The following is a 9,708-nucleotide window of genomic DNA, read 5'->3' on the forward strand; positions in this document are numbered from 1 at the left end:
TCTGTGTATTTACCAAGATTGGGTCGAATTCATGTGTTGGTTAAACCTCTTAATGTTCTGGCCCCATGTTGGCCTACATCTGGCAGAACACAACTTGGCCTAAAAAACTTGCAACACTCCTGCCAAACTCGACATGAGTGGCGCCTTGAATCTGCCACAACCAACTACACTGGTCCACGTTTAGGTGCTGAAGCCAAGCCAACATGTGCACTGGTCTACAGTATGTGTTAAAATCTACCTGACATTGCCAGGACTGGGCCACATTTAAATGTGAAATGGAACAGCAGACCAAACTGGAACTACTCAAGGGTGAATTTCATTAGTCAGAGGTGTTTTGATCTGTGTCTCTGTTAATTGAGATATTTTGTTCTCACACAGCTGAGATCTTAGAATATGCTGAAAAACACTGAAAGGATCAAAAATTGTAAAAGTTGCTGAGTATGACCTGGAAGTCCCAAGGTAAAAATGGGACAACAGAGCTAAGATCCTGTGGGACTTCCAGATTCAGACAGAAAAATTGGGATGGCTAACCAACGGAACATCGTAGTGGCGGACAAATAGAGGAAGAAGGTCGTGCAAGAAGAAGGTGTTCCAAGTGGGAACATCAAGAAGAAGGAGGAGAAGCTTGATAAATACCAAGGGCTCAGAGAGGAGCTGGAAAGGAATGACGGTAAACAGTGGTCCCCGTGGTAATTGGAACACTTGGAGCAGTGACCCCCAAGCTGGGGGAGTGGCTCCAGCAGACTCCTGGAATTTTTTAAATATATTTATATATTTTTTGAAATGTAGCTCTGTGCATGAAAACAGTGCACACAACTACATTAAATGCAACAAGGTTAATGAGTTTCTGCAAAGAAGCTGAGAGAACTAACTAGCTAACAGACCTGTGGGAGCCAACATGACCGTGTGTTCTATTGTGGGAAAACCTCTGGCTTTGTTTTTGACAATGTTATTTTGAGGCCTTTCATAGACCCTTTTATGGCCTACGTCATCAAAGGATGCGCGCGCACTCTGGCAACAGGAGTGGACCACTACTCCATTCAAATCAATAAGGACAATAAGACGTGATTTAATAAAACGTGATTTAAAAGCGATATCAGCATCAAAATGTCTCGCTATTTGGCTGTCAGAATTTGTACTCTACCAAAAGCGGACTGAAGTTGTACCAAATTCCCACAGGATCACGACTGTTTGAGAGAAAACAGGACCACCTGTGGTTGCAAGCCATCAAACGTATTGATAAAAATTGGACTGAGGACACGATCAGAAATGCTTGCATTTGTAGCGCCCATTTTATATCAGGTAAAGTTATTTATCTACTCTGGTTTTACTGGCATGTGAGGTTTAGATAAATACTCCACTACTCTTTGACTTGGAAGAACTTCTGCCTTCAAGACACAAAACTCTGAATCTATGTCATGATATTTGATGTTCGGTACATGGCCACAGACAACATAATTGTAAGCATCCAGTGACTTGTATGCACCTAACTTCTTTCTGGTGTATGCACTGGGTTTCTCCACCAATTGCACGTATATATCTGGCCACTGGACATTGGCAGACTTGCTAACATACCACCGGGATCGAGGCGTTGGTTGCCGGTGGTCAAAGTTAATTTTTGCAGGTAGTTTTCATGATCTTTAGTTGATAAACCCTTCTCGTAGATTGAAATGCTCTTAAATGCTGCCATATTTCTGTTTCCAAAATGCGCGAGCATTGTTGCCTCAGTCATCATTGTTTTTACAAACAGTAAAAGGGTTTATTAAAACTGTTTACAATTCAGTGAATTGATCATTAGGATGACACTGGCTTCCGTTTTTTTTTTTTTTTTTTTTTACTAAAATAACACTGGAGTTGTGTTTCTTTCTCAGTCTTTCTATAGTCTTGCTTGAAGGTAATGCAAGGATTTCAGCACAAGACTGAATGACTCCATGGCTGCAAAACAAGCTCAAATCATCAGCCCTCCACCACTGTCTGGGATGCTGAAACACCTCAATTCTTTTGTTTTTCAGCTTTCTGCTGTAGATCTGCTGTGGCGCTTGGGACCATTGTCCTGTTGCAAGACCTAATTTGTGCCAAAAATAAGCTATCAGACAGATGGCCTCATATTTGACTCTAGAATACTTTGGTAAACGGAGGAGTTCACAGTCAGCTCAGTGACTGTAGGTGCCACAGGACCTGGGCACCTACAGTCACTGAGCTGACTGACAGGGACAGAGGGAGGGAATGACGTGTAGCAAAAGAGCCAGTTGCAGATGGTAAATGGACTAGTTCTTATATAGCGCTTTTCTACTCAGTATGAGCACTCAAAGCGCTTATACAACCTGTTTGCATTCACCCATGCACTCCCATTCATACAAGCACTTCCATTTTTACAAAGCTAAGTGCTTTTAATTAACTAACATTCACACGCATACATACTCCGACAGAACGGTCGGAGAGCAACTTGGGGTTAAGTATCTTGCCCAAGGATACATTGGCATGTAGCCTGGAGTAGCCAGGATTCGAACTGCTGACCTTCCGATCAGTAGGTGACCTGCTCTACCTACTGAGCTACAGCCACCCAGATCCAGACACAGAGTGGACTCATACCCAGGCCCCTGTGATAGCCTTTCAGCACACAGGTCATCCTGCCATGTTATTGCTAGAGAGAAGAGGCTTTCTCCTGGTAACCCTTCAAAATGAGTAATACTCGTTCCATCTTTTTCTAATTGCGCTGTCATGAACTTCAGACTGTACAATGCATTAGCTACATTGCAGAATATTAAACCCAGCAAACAGTAGGGAACATTCCCTGAAGTTTCCCTTAAGATTCCCCCAAAATAATTCTGGGAACCTTTACATTATTGTTTTCAAGGTTTAAACATTTAACACACTGAAGCCAGTAGTAGAGACTGAGATATAGGATTTTTGGCTTCTCTTTTTTTTCTAGTTTCTCTGAGCATAAATCTGACCTTAGGATGAATTGGCTGGGATAGCCACTCCTCAGAAGATTGGCAGCTGTCTTGAATGTTTTCCATTTGCGAATAATTTTTCTCACTATAGAATATTGGACTTCAAATTATTTGGAAATAACCACATTCTCTTCCCAGATTGGTTGGCAGCAACAGTTGCTTCTCTAAGCTCCTTGCTGATGTCTTTCCTCAGTGGCCTTATATTAACACACACCTGAATGCTGTAGATGAGCAAACAATCAAAACTAATGCTTTCATGCTTTTAATTCCTATGGAAGCAGTAAAGCTATAGCGCTCTTTTTCACATGATTTAAGCTAGCCCTCACCTAGCAAGAATGCTGTTTAAAAGCTTTTTTTAAGTTCACTCTTCATCTCTTCACTCAGGTCAAACTATCTAAAATTATGGTTTGTTCCCTGCACCTGACTGTGGCTGTCACACTTGACACAGTCAGGTGTCAAGTGTGTCACAAATGACCTCACCTGGCTCCTTTCAATGTGGAGGAGTAGCGGGTCTACTCTGAGCCCCTCGCAAATGACTGCAGACTTCAGCCTATCTCTAAGGGAGAATTGTAAAAATTTTTTTATAAAATTTGAAAATTGATATGCTTCCTTCTAAATTTTGTTTTGTCTTGGAGTATTTTCTGTAAAAAACTTTGTGACTCCTGTTTATCATCAGCACACTTGAACTTACACTGTCTTAGCACTCCTTATCCAACTAACAGAAAATGTCTGAAAGCACTGGACAAAACAACGGAAGGACTCACCCCCAGTGCACCTGCTGCCAGAATGTATTTTAATAGATGTTGTGGTGGCCACATATATGCACATTTCAAACCAGAATGCCCCAAGCTCTTATTGCGAAGAGAGAGACCGGAATAGATCTGGAAAAGGCGGGAGAGAGAGGCCTGGAATAAAGGGGCTTGACTTCTCCTTTTGAGAGGCAGTCATATTTTGAGTCCTAGCTTGTTGTGAGTTTACTGCCAATAAAGCTGAGACTACATATCTGCTCGTGTCTCCTTCCACTGACTCCTACATTGGTGACCCCGACTAAAGAACATGTCTGCTGATGACAGCTCAACGGCCACGGCCGCTGTTTCCTCACCAGCGGCTGCTGTTTCCTCACCAGCAGCCGCCGTTTCCTCACCAGCCGCCGCCGTTTCTCCCGCTATTTTTGCGGCCACGGTCAAGCTCCCGGAGTTCTGGCAGCACGATCCAGAGCCTTGGTTCCAGCATGTGGAGGCCCAGTTTCACCTCCGCGGGATCACCTCAGACGACACCAAGTATTACCATGTCGTCGCGGCGCTGGACTCTGCTTCTACCCGCCGGCTGATGGGACTGCTCCGGAACCCGCCGCCTGCTAACAAGTATGGAGCGCTGAAGGAGAACCTGCTGCGGATTTATCAGCTTTCAGACAAAGAGCGGGCTGATCGCCTGTTGTCCCTGAATGGCTTGGGAGATGGTAAACCCTCCGAACTGATGGAGCACATGCTGGCTCTGCTCGGCCCGAGCGACGCTTCGTTTCTCTTTACGCATCTGTTCCTGCGCCAGCTCCCCCCTCCCGTACGCACCGCGCTAGCCAGCTCCGCTCTGATACGGGCCAAGGATTACCGCGGGCTAGCTGAAGAGGCGGACAAGATTTTGCTGGCATCCAGGCATTCCGGAGTGCATGCACTTTTACCGAGTGCGGCTCTACAAGGGACGGAGACTAGAGAAGCTGGTGCTGTGGCCGCCGTCGCAGAGCGCCAGAGGAAGGAGAGCGTGCTCTGCTTCTATCATCGCCGGTTCGGAGTGAAGGCGAAGCGCTGCATTCCGCCGTGTACCTTCCAGCACCAGGGAAACGAGAGGGCTGGTGCTCACTAGCAGCTGTGTGCGCTGGCAGCTCGGACAAGCTGCTCTTCATTGAGGACACTGCTTCGGGACGCCGTCTGCTTGTGGACTCGGGTGCTCAGCGTAGCATCATGCCGGCTTCAGCTGCGGACGCCTTGGGACAATGTCACGGACCCCTGCTGGACGCGGCGAACGGTACCCCCATTCGCACATATGGAATGAGGTTGGTGACTGTGTGTTTCAAGGGACGTCAGTTTAACTGGGACTTTGTGATAGCGTCTGTGTCAGTACCTATACTCGGCGCTGATTTCTTGTGTGCTTTCAGGTTGTTGGTCGATGTAGCTAATAGGTGCTTGATAGATGCTGTGTCTTTTGATACCTACCCCTGTACACTTGGTAGTCCTGGCCCCCTGCCCCTCGCTAACATGCTTGCCACAGGTGATGAGTACCAGCGTTTGCTTGCCGAGTTTCCCACCCTCACGGTTCCCACCTTCTCTGCAGCCGTAGCTAAACATGGTGTGGAGCATTACGTTACCACTGTGGGTCCGCCGGTTTTTGTGCGTGCACGCCGTCTCGATGCCGCTAAGTTAGCGATAGCCAGGGAGGAGTTTGCAAACATGGAGCGCCTTGGTATTGTGCGCTGCTTGAACAGCCCGTGGGCGTCCCCGTTGCACATGGTCCCTAAAGCTGACGGTGGGTGGCGCCCTTGTGGGGATTTTAGGCGCCTTAATAATGCGACGACTAATGACAGGTACCCGGTTCCCTACATTCAAGATTTTTCGGTTCATCTTGCGGGGGCAACTATTTTTTCAAAGGTGGATTTGGTGAGGGGATACCATCAGGTTCCTGTCCATCCACGTGATGTGCCCAAGACCGCAGTTATCACTCCTTTTGGCCTTTTCGAGTTTTTGCGAATGCCCTTCGGTCTGAAGGGCGCGGCACAGACGTTTCAGCGCCTCATGGACTCCGTTTTGCGTGGTATGCCATTTTTGTTCGTCTATCTGGATGACATACTGGTTGCCAGTCCTTCCACCTCCGCCAGTTGTTTGAGTGTCTCAGTGAGCACGGTTTGATTGTGAATCCAGCTAAATGCCAGTTCGGTCTGCCGGCCATAGAGTTTTTGGGACACCTCGTTTCGCCCCAAGGAGTGTTTCCCCTGCCCGCTAAGGTGGAGGCGGTTTCTGCTTTTCCGCGCCCTCCCTCTGTGAAGCCCCTGCAGGAGTTTTTGGGGATGGTGAACTTTTATAACCGTTTCATCCCCCGGGCTGCTCACCTCATGCACCCTCTGTACAATGCACTTAAGGGCAAGAAAGGCAACCAAGAGATAGAGTGGACACCTGAGCGGGTGCAGGCATTTGACAGTGCCAAAGCTGCTCTTGCCAACGCTGCCCTGCTGGCCCACCCATCTCCCGAGGCGCCTGTTGCCCTTACTACCGATGCCTCCGATTTTGCAGTCGGGGCCGTGTGCGAACAATGGGCGGGTGGTGCTTGGCAGCCCCTCACCTTTTTTAGCAGGAAGCTTCGGGATGCGGAGAGGAAATACAGTACGTTTGACAGGGAGCTCCTTGCCCTTTTTCTCGCGACGCGTCATTTCCGGTTCCTGCTTGAGGGCCGTGACTTTACCGCTTTTGTAGACCACAAACCTCTCACATTTGCCATGGCAAAGGTTTCGGAACCATGGACTGCACGGCAGCAACGGCAGCTTTCTGCTATTTCAGAGTTTACCACTGACATTCAGCACGTCGCCGGCAAGTGTAATCGGGTGGCTGACTGTCTGTCCAGGGCGCAGGTTAGTTCTGTGCATTTGGGAGTGGACTACTCTGCCATGGCTGCCGACCAACTTACGGATACGGAGATTCAGGCTTTTAAGATGGCCGAGTCCAGTTTGCGTTTGGAAGATGTCTCATTTCAGGATAGTGGCGTAACCCTACTTTGCGACGTCTCATTGGGCAGGCCTCGCCCCTTGGTTCCTGCTTGCTGGCGTCGGCGGGTTTTTGAGGCAGTTCATTCTCTTTTGCACCCAGGAGTTAAAGCCTCAGTTAAGTTGGTGGGGGCCAAGTTTGTGTGGCCCGGCCTCCGGAAAGAGGTCAGGGCGTGGGCTTCCTCATGTGTTGCTTGTCAGCGCGCCAAAGTGCAACGACACACCAAATCCCCTCTGGAGCACTTTCCCATACCCCAGAGAAGGTTCGAACATGTCCATGTAGACCTGGTAGGTCCATTTCCCCCTTCCCGGGGTTTCACCCATCTCCTGACAATGGTGGACAGGACGACTCGGTGGCCTGAAGCAGTTCCTTTGGCGTCAACCACCTCAGCAGATGTTGCTCGTGCGTTCGTCTCCTCCTGGGTATCTCGGTTTGGCGTACCGCTTGACTTGACATCTGACAGGGGTCCTCAGTTCACGTCTGAGCTGTGGACTGCTGTGGTGGAGAACCTTGGCGTCAGACTCCATCGCACTACCGCGTACCACCCGCAGGCCAATGGCCTTTGCGAGAGGTTCCACCGTTCCATGAAGGCTGCCTTACGGGCTGCGCTGGTGGACAGCAGCTGGGTTAACCGCCTTCCTTGGGTCCTGCTGGGCCTGCGTGCAACACCTAAGGAGGACCTGCAGTCTTCTTCAGCTGAGCTGGTCCTGGGCCAGCCTTTGAGGGTTCCAGGGGAATTCCTTCCTGGCGCATCTGCTTCGGGGGCCGACAAAAGGAGCGGGCTGGTTTTCCTGGGGAATGATAGGTTTTTGGCCCCAGTAGCGGCGCATCACTGCCTTCCACAGTCATATGTGCCAAAGGACCTGATGTCTGCCAAGTACATTTTTATCCGCCATGACGCGCACCGTTCTCCACTTTGACCTCCTTATGATGGTCCATTCCGTGTGCTAGAGGTGGGACCTAAGGATTTTTTGGTTGAGCTGGGAGGTAGTCAGGAGCGGGTTTCGGTGGATCGCCTTAAGCCTGCTCACATGTTTCCGGATGGTCCTATTGAGTTGGCCCCAACCTCCGCGCCGCGGTCGTCCTCCCGTTTCTATGCCTCACTCGGAGGACCTGCCCCCGGCTGCTGTTTTTTCCCCTGCGAGGGGGCAGTCTCGCCGTAGTTGGGGCTATGCCCCTCCCTCGTTTTCACCACCTGTGGTCGCCAAGCACAGCCGTAGCGGCCGCCTTGTTAAACCCCCTAGGAGATACTCTTGATGTGGTATTTTATTTTTGCTATGTTGAGTTGAAAATGGTTGCTGTTTTTATTATTGTATTGTTTGCCATTCTGTGTGTTCAGGGGGGGCCTGTGTGGTGCCCACATATATGCACATTTCACACCAGAATGCCCCAAGCTCTTATTGCGAAGAGAGAGACCAGAATAGATCTGGAAAAGGCGGGAGAGAGAGGCCTGGAATAAAGGGGCTTGACTTCTCCTTTTGAGAGGCAGTCATATTTTGAGTCCTAGCTTGTTGTGAGTTTACCGCCAATAAAGCTGAGACTACATACCTGCTCGTGTCTCCTTCCACTGACTCCTACAATGTGATGAAATCTGATAATGAATCTTCCAAAGAAGTACCTATCCAACCCACACACCCCACCCCAAACCACCACTATCACCCCCAGTCGAGCAATGAACACCCAGATTCATGGGAATATTTTAAAAGTTACACATAGTCATTAGACTAAGGTAACACTTAACACTGTTAAAAAGTGTTAATTCACTTTTGGAGAGGGCAAAAGTTTAACTAATGATTCTGACTATTATAATCTCCATCCTGTTGACTGCAGTATGCTGATTATCCCCTTGATTTACAGTGAAAAGTGAATGTGTTACCACTCTCAGTGTTTTTTTTTGTGTGTGTGTGTGTTTCTTTGGCCTTTCAAGTAGAGAAAAATGACCTCTTGAGTATTTTTATCCTCTGTCAGCCATTGACTCTCTTAAATGGCCTTCATACTTTATCGGAATACGTGCGCCAACTCTTGTTAAACAAAAAATGACAATTATTTTCAGTGCTTGTTAAGGTACATTATTTTCACACTTATACAAACATACAATGCTTCGATATGATTTTAATTAGCTGCTGATTTGAAAGGAAACCGTGTCATTGCCCACACTTCCTCTTTGGCAACAGTGTTGTTTGTGTCACTGTTGAGGACCTTGTAGCAGCAGCAGCAACAATAGTATAATAAAATCTCTTACAAGCCACCTCATAAATCTCAGTGAAAATAGTAGCTTGCTACTGTGCCAGTTTTATTCTGGTCCATGTTGTCCTGCAATAGTGGGGTGATTTAATTCTTCTCAAGAGTAGAGGTCATTGTCTACAGACATCCAGATCTGTTTTTCTCTTGTTTTTTATTGAACAGGGTTCTTTGGGGAGACCACAATCACTCCATAATGTATTTATAACAGGGCAAACCACTAAAGGGTCATAATTGCAAAGAAAAGAAAGCACACACTGAAGTTGCTTAGTGCAGTAATCCTCATTAAGTGCTGCATTGGTTCACTCTAAAAAAAACCAAAAAAACCTTTAGAACAAAGAAACAAACAAAAAACTTTCCGATGAGCGCGGTTGGGTTATTTGGCTCGGTGAGAACTCTTATAAAACTTCCCAGAACACTACAGCTTTGAAAAATGTTCTGCATGGACCACGCACAGTTCCATGAAACAACAAAGAACCAAGTCAGTGGATTATTTTAAGAAATATGTACAATACTAGTCAAAAGTTTGGATGCACAATGGGCAAGTGTGTCCAAACTTTTGTCTGGTACTATAAATCTCCTTAAAGCTAGAAATCAGCAGCATCATACAGTCTGAAATACAAATGCAAGCAACTTTTTTTCAAATAAATCTCTTCAGTAGCCTAATAATTATGTTTAGTTATACTCATATATGTACGGATTAAAGGAAGGGTTTAGAATTGGGACATGGGACAGACATTTACTTGGAGGTTTATTTATGTCAA

This window comes from Archocentrus centrarchus, chromosome 24, assembly GCF_007364275.1.
Source record: "Archocentrus centrarchus isolate MPI-CPG fArcCen1 chromosome 24, fArcCen1, whole genome shotgun sequence".
In the NCBI taxonomy this organism is placed as follows: Eukaryota; Metazoa; Chordata; class Actinopteri; order Cichliformes; family Cichlidae; genus Archocentrus; species Archocentrus centrarchus.